Source organism: Entelurus aequoreus, linkage group LG08 (genome assembly GCF_033978785.1).
Source record: "Entelurus aequoreus isolate RoL-2023_Sb linkage group LG08, RoL_Eaeq_v1.1, whole genome shotgun sequence".
Lineage (NCBI taxonomy): Eukaryota > Metazoa > Chordata > Actinopteri > Syngnathiformes > Syngnathidae > Entelurus > Entelurus aequoreus.
In genome coordinates, this window is record NC_084738.1 from 74,810,004 (window position 1) to 74,828,704 (window position 18,701).

Sequence of the window (18,701 nt, forward strand, 5' to 3'; positions counted from 1 at the left end):
GTCCGCCACAAATTAAAATTTTTTATTTATTTATTTATTTAAAAATTTTTTTTTTTTTTTTTTTTGTCCTGTCCAGCTCCTCAGGCAAATCATATAGTGGATGTAGATGCCCATATAGGCTGTTCAGATTTACTTTACAAAAGAGACGTGTAGGACAGTGGTCCCCAAGTACCGGGCCGCGCAAGAAATTAAAAAAAAAAAAAAAAAAATTTTTTTTTTTTTTTAATTAGTTAAATAAACATAAAAAACACAATATATACATATTGTGTATGTGTATGTCAATATAGATCAATACAGTCTGCAGGGATATCAATCAATCAATCAATGGAGGACAGAGTTAAACAACTTGCACTGAGCCTAGTCTATAAAATCCGCTACACCTCCCTGATACCGAAGTACATGTCAAACTACTTCCTTAACGTAAATGACCGCCATAACCACAACACCAGGGGGTGCTCCACTAACCACGTTAAACCCAGATTCCGAACTAACAAAGGTCTTAACTCATTCTCTTTCTATGCCACATCAATGTGGAATGCGCTCCCAACAGGTATAAAAGAAAGGGCATCTCTATCCTCCTTCAAAACCGCTATAAAAGTTCACCTCCAGGCAGCTACAACCCTAAACTAACACCCTCCCCGGATTGCTAATAATCAAATGTAAACAATCAAATGCAGATTCTTTTTCTTATGCCTTCTGATCTCTCTCTCTCTCTCTCTCTGATCTCTCTCTCTCTCTCTCTCTCTCTCTCTCTCTCTATGTCCACTACCCCCCCCCCCCCAACCCCCCCCCCCCTCCACACTCCTGATTGTAAATAATGTAAATAATTCAATGTGATTATCTTGTGTGATGACTGTATTTTGATGATAGTATATATGATAGTATATATCTGTATCATGAATCAATTTAAGTGGACCCCGACTTAAACAAGTTGAAAAACTTATTCGGGTGTTACCATTTAGTGGTCAATTGTACGGAATATGTACTTCACTGTGCAACCTACTAATAAAAGTCTCAATCAATCAATCAATCAAAATCAGTCCGTAAGCACACATGATTGTATTTCTTTATTCAACCCCCCCGGTCCGTGGGACGAATTTTCAAGCGTTGACCGGTCCCCAGCTCCAAAAAGGTTGGGGACCACTGGTGTAGGATACTTCTCTTGTTGCCTTATTTGTATTTGACCACTACTGTTTTCTGTTTATTTGTTACTGACTGTGGCAGGACACCTCTGCCTCTGTTTCACTTTATGTTGCTGGTAAATAATATGGTTGTAGTAGTAGGCTAAAGTGAAATTATTTAGTATGCACTAATTGAAGGGGCAGAGCTTTAAGAGACATTTTAGCTTTTATATTTTATAAGATATATTTTTTGTAAGAACCACAATTAATCAATATATATATCAGTGAATAACTTATTGTTCAAATCTGTATATAAATATGTACATAAAGTGTTGTAATTATACTGTAAAATGGATGGACGTTTAAAACAAAACTGTTATTATTAATTAGTAAGTATACATTTTTTGAGCCTTTTTAGAGAAAATCATATCATTGTAGTAAATTAATGCAAATTACTTGATGATGTCATGTTGACCACTCCCATAGCCACGCCCCCACCGCCACAAGTGGCAGTTTATGGGAAACACTGGGAGTAGGGTTGTACGGTATACCAGTACTAGTATAGTATCGCGGTACTAATGAATCAAAACCAGTACTATACTCTGTTTGAAAAGTACCAATTCCCCATATTTAGAAAAATTTTTTTTACATGCATGACGGCACATAGTGACATTGCTGGTTTTACAAGCAGAGGAGCATGTTGGGCAGCGCACACACATGGAGTACTTACAAGCAGACACAGTGTGTAGACAGAAAAGGGAGAATGGACGCAATTTGGTGTAAAAAGTCAAGATAAAGGTGAAGTTCTAACACTCAGGAAGAGGTGCTTTGAGACATGGCTAGCTGGCTAGCTGCTAACATCCATCCGCAGTGTTTTAGCTACTTCTAAATCACTAATCCTCGCTTGTATGGCGGCAAATAAAGTAAGTTTCTTACACGTATCATTATCACTGGAGGACGAGGAATAGCTAAACATGCTTCACTACACACCGTAGGAGGACACAATAGCTCACCGGCGTCACAATGTCAACAAACGCCATGGGTGGATCTACACCTGACATCCACTGTAATGATACCAAGTACAAGAGCGTATCTAGTCGATACTACTATGATTACATCAATATTTTTTATCGCCACAAAATCTTTTTACTTTAAAACAAAAAAATTATCTTATGTTTATAAAGTCAGTAAATACGTCCCTGGACACATGAGGACTTTGAATATGACCAATGTAAGATCCTGTAACTACTTGGTATCGGATCGATACCTTAAAGGCCTACTGAAAGCCACTACTAGCGACCACGCAGTCTGATAGTTTATATATCAATGATAAAATCTTAACATTGCAACACATGCCAATACGGCCGGGTTAACTTATAAAGTGCAATTTTAAAATTCCCGGGAAACTTCCGGTTCAAAACGTCGCGGTATGATGACGTATGCGCGTGACGTCACGAGGTCAAGGGTAGTGTTTGGACCCTATGCAAATAGCTGTTTTCTTCGACAAAATTCCACAGTATTCTGGACATCTGTGTTGGTGAATATTTTGTAATTTGTTTAATGGACAATGGAGACTGCAAATAAGAAAGTTGTAGGTGCGATCGGTGTATTAGCGGCTGGCTGCAGCAACACCAACACCAGGAGGTTGTGTTGTGTTTTGAGCTGGAGAGCAGACGCACTACGGTGAGTACAGCTTTGGCTTCCAAACATTTGATCGCTTGCCCGTACGTGCGTGTCGATATGTGCATGTCACGCACGTAACTTTGGGGAAATATCTGTTTCTTGCTGGGGTGTCGTCGAAAGCTACAACGCCCGCCGCCGCCCCGTAGCTAACTTAGCTTCTATTTTTTTAGCTTCGCCAAGCTGAAAATTAATAACCGTGTATTTACATGTTCATGGTTTAATAGTATTGTTGATCTTCTGTCTAGCCTTCCAGTCAGGGTTTTTTTTATTTTGTTTCTATCTGCATTTGAGACTGATGCTATCACGTTAGCTCCGTAGCTAACTTAGCTTCTATTTTTTTAGCTTCGCCAAGCTGAAAATGAATAACCGTGTATTTACATGTTCATGCTATCTGCATTTTGAGCCTGCTATCACGTTAGCTCTGTAGCTAACATAGCTTCTATTTTTTTAGCTTCGCCAAGCTGAGAGTTATTAACCGTGTATTTACATGTTCATTTTCAAGAGGATATAGTATCCGAGGTGGTTTAAAACACAAATCCGTGATCCACAATAGAAAAAGGAGAGAGTGTGGAATCCAATGAGCCAGCTTGTACCTAAGTTACGGTCAGAGCGAAAAAAAATATGTATTTCACTGCATTCTAGTCCGTCACTGTAACGTTCCTCATCCACAAATCTTTCATCCTCGCTCAAATTAATGGTGTAATCATCGCTTTCTCGGTCCGAATCTCTCTTGCTCCATTGTAAACAATGGGGAATTGTGAGGAATACTAGCTCCTGTGACATCACCGGTACAGGCAAGGCTTTTTTTTATCAGCGAGCAAAAGTTGCGAACTTTATGGTCGCTGTTCTCTACTAAATCCTTTCAGCAAAAATATGGCAATATCGCGAAATGATCAAGTATGACACATAGAATGGATCTGCTATTCCCGTTTGAATTTAAAAAAATAATTTCAGTAGGCCTTTAATGACCACACATGGATTGCAGTCCTGTGGGAAACACTGGATTGTGCACTCAGGTGGGTCAAGGTGGTAGGTGGGAGGTGTGTTGTGGGACACCACTATAAAAAAAAAGTACTGGTACTCCTGTTTTATGGTTCGCTCCGGAGGAAAATGCTTGAAAGTGCTCCCACGAGGTTGGCAATGTGTGACTAAAATGTAAACACATGGGGTGCTTAAATACAGGAACTGGTGTGTGTGTGTGTGTGTGTGTGTGTGTGTGTGTGTGTGTGTGTGTGTGTGTGTGTGTGTGTGTGTGTGTGTGTGTGTGTGTGTGTGTGTGTGTGTGTGTGTGTGTGTGTGTGTGTGTGTGTGTGTGTGTGTGTGTGTGTGTGTGTGTGTGTGTGTGTGTGTGTGTGTGTGTGTGTGTGTGTGTGTGTGTGTGTGTGTGTGTGTGCTCCATAACGGCATTGAACTAATTAAGAAAACAGATCAAGCAAGTGTGAAAACCGTGATGTAAAAAAGCCAATAAACAAAAGACATTTCTAACACGGCAGGGAGTCAGGAACTATTTGAAGACGCTTGAATTTGGATGGAGAACCACTAAAGTTCCTGCGGAAATAGCGGGGGCACCGAAATACATCTCACACCCACAACGCTGCCATACGCTTTCTTTTAATGTTGTTTTTATTTTTTTTTAAAAAACAACAAAAAACTTGTTTCCGCGTTCCATTTTTCTGGGGCTAGGACTATCGCACAGCTGCGTTGCGCGGCTGTTGGACCCCAAGGTCCGGGCGAGGTGTTAATTCTATTTCCTGGGTCAGGAAATGGGTCTGCGTGGAGACAAGTGTGCACTTTGTGGACCAGAGCGCTGCTCAGGCCAACTTGACAAAAAGCAGCGCTCGCATAAAAAGCACCGAATGGTAAAATGATGGCAAAAAGGCGCAGTGTGTGCATTGATGTGTGCAACACTCCTGTGTGAAGGAGAATCATCAGTGTTGCAAATAGCATGACAAATGTGAAAGCAGAAGTTGCATTCAAATGATCAATAATAACTACAGATGTCCGATAATATCGGTCTGCCGATATTATCGGCCGATAAATGCGTTAAAATGTAATATCGGAAATTATCGGTATCGTTTTTTTTATTATCAGTATCGTTTTTATTTTTTTTTTTATTTTTATTTTTTATTAAATCCACATAAAAAACACAAGATACACTTACAATTAGTGCACCAACCCACCCCATTTACACTCATTCACACAAAAGGGTTGTTTCTTTCTGTTATTAATATTCTGCTTCCTACATTATATATCAATATATATCAATACAGTCTGCAAGGGATACAGTCCGTAAGCATTATATATCAATATATATCAATACAGTCTGCAAGGGATACAGTCCGTAAGCACACATGATTGTGCATGCTGCTGCTCCACTAATAGTACTAACCTTTAACAGTTAATTTTACAAATTTTCATTAATTACTAGTTTCTATGTAACTGTTTTTATATTGTTTTACTTTCTTTTTTATTCAAGAAAATGTTTTTAATTTATTTATCTTATTTTATTTGATTCATTTTTTTAAAAAGTACCTTATCTTCACCATACCTGGTTGTCCAAATTAGGCATAATAATGTGTTAATTCCACGACTGTATATATCGGCTGATATCGGTATCGGCTGATATCGGTATCGGTAATTAAAGAGTTGGACAATATCGGCATATCGGCAAAAAGCCGTTATCGGACATCCCTAATAATAACAACTAGATGAGGCAATTTCTGTAGGAATTGTGTGTGAATGTTCCAATACTGAAGTTGAAGTGAAATGCTGACAGAATGTAGTATGAATGGAAGAATAGTTTGAATGTTGAGTTTGAATTTCCAGGAAAACCGGAATTTGGTTTGGAACTTGGGAACGTGTTAGGTTTGATGAGTGGAAGGTGTTGATGTTGGAATGGTTTGAATAGGTTGAAAAATGTGCGAATTGTGCGACTTTGAAAAACGTCCCATTCATATCATTGGGAACTTCCTGGAATTTTGGTAAAAGCGGGATTTTGGGGGGGGAAAGGATTAGGAGCGTGAATGTCCTGAGTGAGCTGAATTGGTTGGTGTTGGAATTGTTTGAATCGGTCAAGAAATGTTGAAGTAGTGACAGTTTTTTAATTGAAAAATGGTATTACGGAATTTCGGGAAAACCAGGAATCTTTAAAGTTCCTAAACCAACTTGTTTTTTTGTCCTGACCAAGAAGAATATTTTGACAGTGCAATGGGTTGAAAAATGTGAAAGGAGTCATCGCACTAAAAAAGGTTGGAAATAAGGTTAGAAAAAAACAGGAATTCCTGGAAATTTTTGGAACGTGGAAAAATTATGGTTTGAATTTACAGGATGAATTGAATGTGTTGAAGGTGGAATGGTTTGAATCGGTTGGAAAATGTGGGAATTGTGGAAGTTTGAAAAATGGATCATTCATTTTGAATGGGGAAAATGTCTCTAAAAACTGGGAATTCTAGAAAATCTGGGATTTTTTTTTAGAATTGTTGAAAGGGAGCACACAATTCCTGAACAGGCTGAATATTTTGAAGTTGGAACAGTTTGAATCGGATGAACAATGTGGGAGTTGTGGAACTTTGAAAAATGCCCCATTCTTTTCAATGGGAACATCCTGGAAATTTTGGGAAAAGTGGGATTTTTTTTTAATGATTAGCAGCTGAATTGGTTGGTTTTGGAATTGTTTGAATCGGTCAAGAAATATTGAAGTAATAAAATTGTTTTAATTGAAAAATGGTATTACGGAATTTCGGGAAAACCGGGAATTTTTCATTTCATTTTCATGTTTATTTCGAATATGTAGACAAAACAAAAACAACAAATTTTGAAAAAACAACAACAAAAAAGCCATTCAAGAATGAATAACAAAAACAATAATAATAATAATAATAATAATAATAATAATAATAATAGTAATAATAAAAAGCAAAAGAATTGTGGAAGTTTGAAAAATGGATCATTCATTTTGAATGGGGAAAATGTCCCTAAAAACTGGGAATTCTAGAAAATCTGGGAATTTTTTTTAGAATTGTTGAAAGGGAGCACACAATTCCTGAACAGGCTGAATTTTTTGAAGTTGGAACGGTTTGAATCGGATAAACAATGTGGGAGTTGTGGAACTTGGAAAAATGTCCCATTCTTTTCAGTGGGAACATCCTGGAAATTTTGGGAAAAGTGGGATTTTTTTTTTAATGATTAGCAGCTGAATTGGTTGGTGTTGGAATTGTTTGAATTGGTCAAGAAATATTGAAGTAATAAAATTGTTTTAATTGAAAAATGGTATTACGGAATTTCAGGAAAACCGGGAATTTTTCATTTAATTTCATTTCATTTTCATGTTTATTTCGAATATGTAGACAAAACAAAAACAACAAATTTTGAAAAAAACCAACAAAAAAGCCATTCAAGAATGAATAACAAAAACAATAATAATAATAATAGTAATAATAAAAAGCAAAAGAATTGTGGAAGTTTGAAAAATGGATCATTCATTTTGAATGGGGGAAAAGTCCCTAAAAACTGGGAATTCTAGAAAATCTGGGAATTTTTTTTTAGAATTGTTGAAAGGGACCACACAATTCCTGAACAGGCTGAATATTTTGAAGTTGGAACGGTTTGAATCGGATAAACAATGTGGGAGTTGTGGAACTTTGAAAAATGTCCCATTCTTTTCAATGGGAGCTTCCTGGAATTTTGGTAAAAGCGGGATTTTTTTTTTTTTGGAGACAATTAGGAGCGTGAATGTCCTGAATGAGCTGAATTGGTTGGTGTTTGAATTGGTCAATAAATGTTGAAATAGTAACAGTTTTTTTAATTGAAAAATGGTATAACGGAATTTCGGGAAAACCGGGAATTTTTCAAGTTCCTAAACCAACTAGTTTTTTTGTCCTGACGAAAAAGAATATTTTGAGAGTGTAATGGTTGAAAAATGAGTCATCGCACTAAAAAAGGTTGGAAATAAGGTTAGAAAAAAACATTAATTCTTAGAAATTTTTGGATTGTAAAAAAAATATAGTTTGAATTTCCAGAATGAATTGAATGTGTTGAAGGTGGAATGGTTTGAATCGGTTGGAAAATGTGGGAATTGTGGAAGTTTGAAAAATGGATCATTAATTTTGAATGGGGAAAATGTCTCTAAAAACTGGGAATTCTAGAAAATCTGGGATTTTTTTTTAGAATTGTTGAAAGGGAGCACACAATTCCTGAACAGGCTGAATATTTTGAAGTTGGAACGGTTTGAATCGGATAAAAAATGTGGGAGTTGTGGAACTTTGAAAAATGTCCCGTTCTTTTCAATGGGAACATCCTGGAATTTTGGTAAAAGCGGGATTTTTTTTTTTTTGGAGACGATTAGGAGCGTGAATGTCCTGAATGAGCTGAATTGGTTGGTGTTGGAATTGCTTGAATTGGTCAATAAATGTTGAAATACTGACAGTTTTTTAATTGAAAAATGGCCAATTAATTTTGAATGGGAAAACTGTCCCGGAAAATCTGGAATTCTGGGAATTTTTTAAATTTGTCAATAGGCTGAACAGTTTGAAGTTGGAACGCTTTGAATAGGATGACAAATGTGGAAGGTGCCAAAATCTGGAGAAGACAAATAATAATAAATAGATGAATTGTGGTGTAAAAAAGCATGTTTGGAACATTCCCACAATGCCAAAGTGCTCTCAGCTATTTCTCCATCTTTGTCCTGTTTTGCCTTCAGACTCAGTGGAGCTCATCTGGTTTGCATCAGCCCAGCCCTTTTTCATTGTTTCCGCCCAACACCGCCATGTGTGTGTTCCGGTGACAATGTTAAACACTATTTGCTACATTTTGCATTTCAGGTGCACGCAGGCTGCTGGTACTTTTAATTACCACCAAAATAACACTCAGCACCTACTTACCGCCTACAGTGCAACTGGAAAGTATTCACTCTGTCCACATTTTGGTGTGTTACAGCCTTACTCCAAATAATACATTCATTTTTGCCCTCAAAATTATACACACAGTAACCCATAATGACAATGTGTATATGTTTTTTAGAATTATTTTCAGACGTACAACAACTAAGAACATGTAAATACATACACTGATCATTAGGGATGATGTTTGATAAGGAATTATCGAGTTCGAGCCTATTATCGAATCCTCTTATCGAACCGATTCCTTATCGATTCTCTTATCGAGTCCAGATAGGTTGTTAAATATGGAAAAAAACACACAATATTTGGTTTAACAAAAACTCACTTTTATTATATAATAAAAAAATAAAATCTAATAAATAAATAAATATTGACTGTTACCCACCTAAAAAAATACAATAAAATAAATAAATATTGACTGTTGTTACCCAAAGTATATTAAGTGGGGTTTTTCAGAGAAACAAATATATACAGTAACACAAAAACAAGCTGTCTCTGTGATCACTATAGGTGTATAAATAATAATATAGTGTTAAATAAAATCAGTCCCTTGGGCACAAAACTGAAAATAATACAGCTCTCCAAAAAGTGCACTTCTGCTGCTATTGGAACATAACTGTTTGTTATGATGCTTTGCCATTTTTGCACTTTATTTCTTTATTGAAAGAAAATTCTATGAAGAGAAAAGTTGTTTGCAAATGTGGTTACAATGCTAAAAAATGAAAAGTTAAAGCTAAAAAAAGTAATACACTTTATTGAGTTAACATTATTTCTTTATAGGGGGGAAACTGTTATTAGCTAGAGAATATAACAACTACACTACCCAGCATGCAACGGGAGGGACGAGCATGCGCGGTAGCCCCGAAAAGTGTTGCATGTTGCCACGCTGTGAAAGTAAACGTCAAGAACTCAGCCAACACGCCTCGTCTGCATTATTTATAATTAGACAGACAACACATCTACAGTGTGATTTTGTTTTGTTTACAAGGAAAGAAAAACAAGAGTTAAAAAAGGGAGATATGTTGTATATATATGTATGTGCTGCGGTTGTTTGAAGAACGTTGCGACAGCTGCCGTAAAGGAGGTGCGTTGCTAGCCTGGTTGCTATGTTTCCGGTTGGTCGTAAAAGTGTTCGTCATGTGTTTTACCCTGCTAAAATCTCTCAGTAAAGTTATTCGATGGATTATAGCTTTTGTTTTGAACTTTATTACACCTTGGAGCGCTTTTTCCGGTCCATTGTTTTCCTGCTTTCGCTATCTGCGCCTAATGACTGAGCTACGTGACATCATTTCTTGTGATGTCCCACGGAGCATTTCTGGTCGGGACGGGATTCGAATAAAGAATCAACTCTTTTCCTTTACTATAGTGGTCTCGATAACGGGTACCGGTTCTCAAAAAGGAATTCGAGTCCGAGGACTCGGTTCTTTTCTTATCAAACAACCGGGAAAACCGGTTTCGAGTATCATCCCTACTGATCATGTTCCTAAATTGGAGTCCACCTGTGGTGAATTCAGTTGGGTGGACTCCATCAAAAGTTGTGGTACCACAACATTCGATTCGATTATTGGGGGTAGCGAGCGATTCTCGATTCAAAATCAATACTTTTTGATAACATTGGGTGTGAGTTCTATGTTGAACTACATTCCGCCTTAAAATAGATCAACAGCTCTGATAAATTTCTATCCATCCATCTATCCATTTTCTACCACTTTGTTTGCCTTTCGGGGTGGCGGGGGATGCTGGAGCCTATCCCAGCTGCACAAGGGCGGAAGGTGGGGGTACACCCTGGACAAGTCACCACCTCATCGCAGATAGACAACATTCACACTCATATTCACACACTAGGGCCAATTTAGTGTTGCCAATCCAGTGTTTCCCATAAACTGCCAAGATACCTGTGGCGGTGGGGGCGTGGCTATGGGCGTAGTCACCATGACATCATCGAGTAATTTGCATAATTTACTACAATGATATGATTTTCTCTGAAAAGGCTCAAAAAATGTATACTTACTAATTAATAATAACAGTTTTGTTTTAAACGTCCATCCATCCATCCATTTTACAGTATAATTACAACACTTGATGTACATATTTATATACAGATTTGAACAATAAGTTATTCACTGAAATATATTTATTAATTGTGGTTCTTACAAAAAATATATATTATAAAAATATAAAAGCTAAAATGTCTCTTAAAGCTCTGCCCCTTTAATTAGTGCATACTAAATAATTTAACTTTAGCCTACTACTACAACCATATTATTTACCAGCAACATAAAGTGAAACAGAGGCAGAGTTGTCCTGCCACAGTCAGTAACAAATAAACAGAAAACCGTAGTGGTGGTAGATAGACACAAAGCTTCATCAAACATCTGATCCACTGAACAAAGACCTCCAAAAATCTTGACCCTGCACTTCTCTTTTGTAAAGTAAATCTGAACAGCCGATATGGGCATCTACATCAACTATATGATTTGCCTGAGAAGCTTGACAGGACAAACAAAAAAAAACAAAAATTTAATTTAATTTTTGTTTTGTTTTTGTTTTTTGTTTTTTTGTTGGCGGCCTTAATTCTTTCGTGGCGGGCCACCACAAATAAATGAATGTGTGGGAAACACTGCAATCAACCTATTATTATAATAATAATAATTATTATTATACATGCATTATTACGATGGTATCAAAAGCTCTGCCAAATTGATATTTATATTGTGCAATGTAATCTTCCTAAACAAGTTAATTCATTAATTAGATGTGTCGGAATAGAAGCAATTAAGACATGTTTTAGGTAAAACTTTACAAACATTTTTATAAATTAATCAATTACTTGAATACAAATGCAGCTAAAAAAAAATCTCAATTTTTTTTTTTTAACCTGTTGGTTTGAAAATTTCACTTGTTTTTTTTTGTGCCTTAAAAATACCTGCAACTCGTCTGAATTTCTTCTACTCAGACACATGTTTAGGTACAATACAAAGAGAAATAAGGCGTATATCATTCAAATTAAAACTGGTTTTGTTTTATACAATTCTACCCAAATATTTAATAAAGTCAAATAGAAATAAGACAACAAGAGAAGTATCCAACACTTCTATTTTCTAAAGTAAATGTGTACAGCAGATATAGATCATCTACATCTACTATATGATTTGTCTGAGTGGCTGGACAGGACAGATTAATATATATATTTTTATTTTTTATTTTTTTGAATCATTAAGATATAAAAATGTGATTCATTCAAATATCTATTTTTTGTACACCCTTTGTGAGCACAATATTGAAACTAGTTCTATAACAAGACCTATCCTATCCTATCCTAAACTACCCATCAAATTAATAAAAATGACAATACATTTTACATTTTTTACAGCATATTACTGTAAATTGAAAAAAAAAAACTACTACTGTTTTTTGCGTTACAATTCTGTTAACTGAGCTGCGGTTGTTGTTTTTAATGGTGTATTACTGTAAATGGAAAAACGGTACATTTGTTTTTACGGTAGAAAAACTGGCAGCTAAATTGCCAGAATAAAAATATATCTTATACCAGACCTGGGCATTCTGCGGCCCTTTGTGCATCCCTGTCCGGCCCGCGTGAGGCCAATCATAGATTACAAAATAAAGTATTTCTTTACAGAAATGAAAGGTAAAGCCGTGTGCTTAATTTGTGGTACACAGGTTGCTGTGTTTAAAGAATATCATTTGAATCGCCGTTACACGACCAAGCACGAGGAAAAATACCGGAATCTGTCTGATGAAGAGCACGCAAGGGAGGCTGATGCGTTGATGGTAAAACTGCAAACCCAACAAGGACTTTTCGCCAAATGTCACACCCCCAGAGATGCAGCCGTCAGGACAAGTTTCGTCATTCCTCACAAAATCGCCAGAAAAAGTAAGGCGTTTTCTGACGGAGAGTTTATTAAGGAGTGCTTATTGGACTCCGTTGCGCTGATATGCCCGGAGAAGAGGGGCGCATTTGAGAACGTGTCACTCTCCCGACGCACTGTAACGAGGCGGGTTGAGACCATCGCTAGAAACTTGGAGCTTCAGCTGAAGAACAGATCGGCCGACTTCGACTGTTTTTCGCTGGCTTTGGATGAGAGCTGCGATGTACGTGACACCGCCCAGCTGCTCATCTTCTTACGTGGGATAACTGCAGACTTTCAAATCACGGAGGAGCTGGCAGCCATGCAGTCAATTAAAGAGACAACCACAGGTAATGACTTGTTCACATAGGTAAATTCGTGGGACAAGCTGGCAGGTGTGACAACAGATGACGGTGAAAAATGTTGGACTTTTAAAGAGGATGCAGGATAAAGTGACAGAAATTGACATTTTTGCATTGTATTATACATCAGGAAGTGTTGTGTAAGACAGTGTTAAAAATAAAACCATCAAAAGCAATTTGCTTTTGTATAAAGTTAAGTTAGGTTAAATGAAATTATTATTATTAATTATTATTATTGTTTATCTTACGGTATATCAAAAATAATATTGAGCAAAATTTAATTTAAATATTGTCCATGTGGCCCTCCAGCAGTGCTCGGGTTGCTCATGTGGCCCCCGGTAAAAATTAATTGCCCACCCCTGTCTTATACAGTTTTTCCATGAACAATATAATGTTGTAAAAACCAATGTCAATTTAACAGTAAAATTCTGGCAACTAAGCTGCCAGATTTTTCTTTAAAAAAAACAAACAAAAAAAACAGTGGTACTGTTTTCACATTTACTGTAAAATGTTGTAAAAAAATAACAAAAAACACTATATTTTACAGTAACATTTTGTAAATGTAAAGTTTTTACTGCAAAATCCACAGTCTACTTAAAACAATTTATATAATTAATAATGAAATCAAATTCATACGTTATTCACTGTCCATAACTGCTATGTGGCCCTCAATGAAAACTAGTTTGACATCCCTGCTCCATAAATTAGCTGCTGGCTTGTCAGCCGGGATCGATGCTTGTGATCGCCAATAATCAGCACTGGCAATCACTTCCTTTTTCATGAAAATCATTCGATACCGATCCGTGGGCGATCGATCGGCACATCCCTCGTTAGCAGACATCAATATCAGTACCAGGCATGTGATTTGACCACAATGAAAAAGACTGAAAAAATTTCCGGGGGTCTAGGGGACGAAGGCCCCCAGCCAGGTCCAGGCTGGGGGCTCCTGGTTTTTCACCAATTTAACATGCTAAAACTAACAAAGACAGCACCATTTGAAGAAAATATTTTAGTGTTTAAAGACATGAAAACATCATTAATAGAACATACATAACCCAATTATAATAATGAATCACTGTATATGGTTCAGTCCCAAAAGTATTTAGTCACTAATATTTACATCTTGTGTTCATTTCACATCCACAGGTGTCACATTGATCAGTGATATTATCTACAGTTTATTTACAGTATTACCACATTACTTCAGTTCACTTCACACATTAGCTTTCTCAGAGAGCCCTAACATGAGCCTTCCTTGCACATTTCTGAGCAGCCTGCATTTTCCTTTTGGTCTCTGCTTTTGTAGCTTCTTTTTTGGATTTTTGGATAAATATAACAAAATACCAAAAGTAAACATTTCATTCTCTTCGCCAAAATAGGATATAAATTTATGAAAATAATTAAACATGTTTAGTATTGTTTACTCATATTTGAAAATAGGAAATAATAATAATGTGATGACACTGACATATTGCATGAAACAAGTGTGAAAATATTGACCTTCAAGATTGTTACACCACTGACAATAGTTTCAAGAGACTACATAAGAACTTAATATTACAAAATAGTATTATATGCAAATTTATTTCAAATAAATTGTTAACTGGATTCAATAATGCGACTCTTTGAATTTCTGTAATTTCATAATATATTTTCACATGGCTTTTTATTTTTAGAAAAACCCATTTATATTTCGCAAAGCAATAATTGGTTAATATTTAAAACAAACATGCATATTTCGCAAGCAATATTTTTTAGCTTACCTCATTATTAACAACCCTGTCTGCAACTGAAGTGGGTTGTGGGTGGATCTTTCCTCTCGATGTCACTTTCGGTTGACATCCAAAAGTACCAGCTAGTGAAAAGTTGGTTTTCCTTGCTTCAAGTTGTTTCATATGTTTTTGGAGTTTCGCATGTACTTCCAAAGCCTTGAAACCTCGTGATCCATAGTCAATATTATCATGACACCACGTGCACAAAACCTTTCCGGGACGATCGATTTTCCGAATAAAATCACCGAACAAAGTCGTAACTTCCTTCTTCCCAACAGTATCAGTAATTTCCCTTTCCATCCAGTCCCATCCAAACTTATTTTTGACATGTTTATCAATTTCTTTTACTCGTAAAGCGTCCTTTCTCTCGAGAACCGACATCGTTTACATATGGAAAATGGCGGTATGATGACGTTAATAACGTCATCATTCATAACAGATGTCCTGATTGGTCACAAGGAACATATCGACCAATCAACTACGGCGTAATATAAACTACGTCTCGAATCTTGATTTAGGGTCGGACAAAAAAAAAGGAAAATCAGAAGATAATTTATTTTTTTTTCCCCGAGATTAAAAAAGACGGAATTCTGACTTTAGACGGAAAAATCACATGCCTGCAGTACTGAGAAGCGGGATGTTATCGGTATTGGCTTAAAAGAAGTAATTGTGCATTACTACTCAGCACCACGTTAAGAACGTGTCACACAAAGGTTTTTTGTAAGTACCGGGAAAAAATACTAACAAGCAATCCAAATAATGAGCAAACAAATAACAGCAATAATGATGCAGGTACGACTGCACGCTCAGCAAACAGCTTATCAGGAGTCTGCGGTTAACGTACACACAGACACACACGTACAACACAACAATTACGTGGCAGACGAGGCATCACGTCCTCTGGTCTATTAAAGACACAACTTTTCCTACTGCCACTCATCAGCTTTGAAGACAATAAGGACAGGAAGTCGGAATCAATAATCCTGGAACTGAAAGGGGTCAAATCCTACTTTCAGTGGCTTTTAAAAATGATCTCATTTAAAAAAAAATTGGACCACCTTCAACTGTTAAACACACTTACTTTGTTGCCCTTGAAGTTGCCAGAACAGAGCAGCAAAGACCGAGGAGTAGGTTTTTAACTTCCTAAAAAACACAACATATTCCCATTGCTGCCTTACTGCGCTTTAGACACACTATTCTAACTCAAGATCCACCCATTACCGCGCCGATATTTGCCATTTTGATGTACAGTATGTCTTTTTTTTTTTTTAGCAACTAATACATCAACAGATACACATATGATAGATAGATAGATAGATAGTACTTTATTGATTCCTTCAAGAGAGTTCCCTCAGGAAAATTTAAATTCCAGCAGCAGTGATATTCAGCTGGAAATGACTAAAACAGTAAATAAACACAAGACATATATATACTCTATTAGCCACAACACAACCAGGCTTGTATTTAATATGCCATAAATTAATCCCGCATAACAAACACCTAGGTGTTTGTTATGCTAGCTCCTAGCTACTAGCTCGAGCTAGTTATAGCTCGAGCGGGTAATATGGACGGGATCCCGTATATATAACCAGCCAATACAATTCAAACACCTGCACAACACACACACTCACTCAGCCCAAAGAACCGTTCACCTAACCCAGGGGTCGGCAACCCGCGGCTCCGGAGCCGCATGCGGCTCTTTGACCACTCTGATGCGGCTCAGCTACATACTTGCCGACCCCCCCGATTTTCCCAGGAGACTTATGGATCTCAGTGACTCTCATAGATAACTCCCAGGGAAAATATAATCCTATTTACACTCTAATTACTAAATAAAGGGAGTGCCCTAAATGCAATAGCGTTTACAAACAGCGTGCCATCCCGGCCACATGTTGTATGTTTTGTTTTTTCTTGCACACATAGGAGACAGCAAAGCATACTTAGTCATCAGCCACACAGCTTACACTGACGGTAGCCGTATCAAACAACTTTAACATTGTTACGTTACAAATATGCGCCACACTGTGAACCCACACCAAAAAAGAATGAAAAACACATTTCTGGAGAACATCCCACCGTAACACAACATAAACACAACACAACCAATACCCAGAATCCCATGCAGCCCTAACTCTTCCGGTCTACATTATACACCGCCGCTACCACCAAATCCCCCCACACATCAACTCCCCCACCCCTCTCCGTGCGTTGGTTGAGCGGAAGAGTTAGGGCTGCATGGGATTCTGGGTATTGGTACCGTCAGTGTAAGATGTGTGGCTGCTGAGGTAGTACGCCTTGCCGTCACTTACGTGAGCAAGCTGAAACTGCATTATGCATGTGGTCGAGCAGGTACGCTGTTTGGGCAGGCTGTAGAGGGCGCCAAAAGCACTGTCATCACACCCTGATATTCGGGAGTTTCCCGGGAAAAATGAGAGGGTTGGCAAGTATGACGCTATCAAGCGCCATTTATTCACAACTCGCGGGCCGCACTAACATCAAATTTCCACATTAAAGTGCGTGCCGGTGCGTGTGTCGGAGACCCCTGGTTAACATAGCACAAAGCGTTTAAGCTTTGTATGCGGTGTTTTTCATTTTAATTTTTTTTGTGGCTCCCATTATTTTCTTTAATTTGTGAAACTTGCCAAAATGGCTCTTTGAGTGGTAAAGATTGCCGACCCCTGACCTAACCCAAGGTTCATAAAGCTTATATATTTAACCAAAGTTACGTACATGACACGCACGTACGGGCAAGCAATCAAATGTTTGGAAGCGCGCGGGCGGGACCTAATATTCAGCTGGGAATGACTACAACAGTAAATAAACACAAGACATATATATACTCTATTAGCCACAACACAACCAGGCTTATATTTAATATGCCACAAATTAATCCCGCATAACAAACACCTAGGTGTTTGTTATGCTAGCTACTAGCTACGAGCTCGAGCTAGTTATAGCTAGCGATCAAATGTTTGGAAGCGTACTCACGGTATCGCGTCTGCGTCTGTTAACGAAGTCAAAGTCCTCCTGGTTAGAGGCTCTGTTGTCCGAGTTCTTCGATCTTGACTGCATCTTTCGGGAATGTAAACAATGAAACACCGACTGTGTTGTGTTGCTGCTGACTTCCCTCGCAAAATACGTCCGCTTCGCACTGACTTTCTTCTTTGCTTGCTCAGCTTCTTTCTCCATAACGCAATGAACAAATTGCAACAGATTCACCAACACAGATGTCCAGAATACATCCAGAATGAGATGAAAACAGCTATTTCGTATTGGCTTCAATGTGGAAGCCATACCTGTGTTCTACTGGCTACGTCATCCTCAGAGGCGTTTTGAACCGGAAGTTCCCCGGGACATTTAAAATGTCACTTTATAAGTTAACCCGGCCGTATTGGCATGTGTTGCAATGTTAAGATTTCATCATTGATGTATAAACTATCAGACTGCATGATCGGTAGTAGTGGCTTTCAGTAGGCCTTTAATGACTTTTAAATCATGTCTTAAAACATATTTTTACTCGTTGGCTTTGTTTGTGTGATTTTAGTCTTTTATTTTCTCTGATGTATTTTATGTATTTATTTTGTTATAGTTAAATGTTTTATATTACTGACTTTCCTAGTATGTATGTCTCAACTTCTGTGCAGCACTTCTATTGTTTTGTCCAATATTCTATATAAATAAAGTGGATTGGGTTGGATAATAATCTGTTTCGGCCTAAAAAAAACCTGTATCGGCCCATCTCTAGTGTACTTTTTTGTGTGTGTGTGTGTACATTAGAAGCTGGAAGGCTTAAGCAAACAAAAAAATCAGCTGGTCCAAACAACACATCTCTTTCCATTCGTTTGAAGGCAGCCCAGGTGTTCGGGTCTAAACGGGACAATGAGACCGTGTCGCCACTTGTCAGGACGTCACCTGTTTGCACACCTACCACCGGCCAAACCCTCTCCACCTCTCCAAGGCAACACAACTGTCAAGTTCCTCTGATCAGCCACCTGAC

General features: G+C 37.6%; 1 protein-coding gene across 2 annotated transcripts in view; it reads right to left on the reverse strand.

Annotated features, from left to right (window-relative positions):
* Window positions 1–18,701, reverse strand: part of LOC133656304 (protoheme IX farnesyltransferase, mitochondrial-like) — a 90,340-nt gene that overhangs the window by 12,947 nt on the left and 58,692 nt on the right. The window lies entirely within an intron of this gene.